The sequence below is a fragment of the Benincasa hispida genome, chromosome 2 (genome assembly GCF_027475165.1).
Source record: "Benincasa hispida cultivar pf3 chromosome 2, pf3_genome.v1.1, whole genome shotgun sequence".
NCBI classification, from domain to species: domain Eukaryota; kingdom Viridiplantae; phylum Streptophyta; class Magnoliopsida; order Cucurbitales; family Cucurbitaceae; genus Benincasa; species Benincasa hispida.
Genome location: NC_143479.1, coordinates 22,800,299 through 22,802,152, shown reverse-complemented (window position 1 = coordinate 22,802,152; position 1,854 = coordinate 22,800,299). Strand labels below are relative to the sequence as shown.

At 40.6% G+C, this 1,854-nt stretch overlaps 1 non-coding gene across 1 annotated transcript; it reads left to right on the top strand.

Moving 5' to 3' along the window:
• The first annotated feature begins 296 nt into the window (after positions 1-296).
• LOC150037734 (small nucleolar RNA R71) lies at positions 297-403 on the top strand. Its single transcript, XR_016528046.1, has one exon. It is a non-coding gene; the product is annotated as a small nucleolar RNA R71 (small nucleolar RNA).
• Positions 404-1,854: the final 1,451 nt, after the last annotated feature.

The following is a 1,854-nucleotide window of genomic DNA, read 5'->3' as shown; positions in this document are numbered from 1 at the left end:
ACTTGCCATTTTTCACTCCCGTACTATTAATTTTGATGCCTTGTATCAAACTCATCGTCGCAGTCATTTAGTTTTGAAGGGATACGATGGCCCCATTGTTGACGTTACTGTCTTTAATTCTTAATCTTTGATCACTTTCTCGCCAGTCCTCGTGATTTTTGAAAATGTGATCAAGTATATTTTTCGTCTCATTGTAAGTTTTATCAAGCAGACCACCAACTGCTGCCGTATTGGCAGCGGTCTGTGAAACAGGGTTCAATCCTTGGTAAAAAATCTCCATCTGTAAGTAGTCTGGTAAGCCATTATGTGGGCAGTCTCTTACCAGCTTCTTAAACCTCGCCCAAGCGTCGCTGAGCGATTCATCAATTTTCTGTTCAAAATTCGTAATTAACTTCCTCCTACTTGCGTTCTCCGTTGGAGGAAAGTATTTCTTCATGAACTTTTCCACGACTTGTTCCCACGAAGTTCTCTCTCCCGGTTCGAGAGAATAAGCCCATTTTCTTGCTTAATCGCATAAGGAAAATGGGAACAACGTTAGTCGAACTTCATTGGTGAAGATATTCGGGAACACAAAAGTGTTGCAAATCTCTGTGATGCTTCGGAGGTAGGCATGCGGGTCCTCGCCATGCCTTCCTCCAAACTGTCCAACAATTTGGATCATCTACAACTTAACCGGTTTCATTTCAAACCTCGATCCATCTAGCGTTGGTTTCATGATTCCTGGGGAGAAATCGTAGAGGTTGGGCGACGCATAGTCCCGAATGGGTCTATTACGGTCATTCGCCAGGAGGATGGGTTCGCCATGACGTTGTTTTCATTTGGTGCTCCGTTTCTAGATTGTTCCGCCATTTTATCTTTCTTTTGTTGTTGGCAGCTATTTCTCAGTCTTCGTTGGAATATTCTTTCAGTCTCTGGGTTGTAACTCACCAAGATTCAAAGCTGCAAAGAAATCAAAAAAATTACCGTTGGCATACTGAATTGCCGAAGTCACCGACAACAGTGCCAAAAACTTGATGCATTATTTTATAGGGCGAATTAATGAAAGGAATTGTGGTGATAGAAAAATGCATTGTGCAACAAGTTTTCTTAGCAGGACCCAAGTATAAATCCTATTGAGTTTCCTGGTAAGTCCAGGGTCGAACTCAAGGACTAAGGTAAACAATATGCGTCAATAATTTTTAAGATGTATTTGCGGTAACCAGTAAATCAAAGAGTTGTTGGGTTGTTGTTTACAATATAAAATGTATGCGGTGGAGTTAAGAAAATAGTGAATATACGGAAGATGCGATGAATATGCGGGGAACGGGTTGAGAAGGGGTTCAGCTAATACTTCCAAGGATTGCGTTCATGTTATGCGATCGTACAACATATATACAATAGCAAATCATCTCTCAATGCAAATGCTACTACTTCTAGTTTTAGAACGCATGCGATATATGCCAAGAAGTCTATAGGACCTACACATAAGCCTCTATTCTTGTTTATATGATGATGAATGACATACACACATACAAGGGGACCGCATAATACCATAACCTATCTCTAGGGTACATGTGATGCATGTTGGCAAACAGAGCTTATCTCTAAGTCCCTATCTCTTGCTTATGCAGATCTGATCTTACTCTCTCGAGTCTAGATTCTAACCTAGCTCTCTCAACCCTTAGGTTCTTTCTTTAGACTCTTTCTCGAGTAGCTTTAAAGGGGTGTTGGGCACAACATAAGACAAGATAATCACATGCAATGAAGATCCTAGGTCATGTTAGCTAAGTTCTTCTCAACCCATTCACTAGATTTAGCTACTCATGCGTGCTTGTAAGAGAGAACAAATGTTGATAAGCAAATTCCATTTTATAG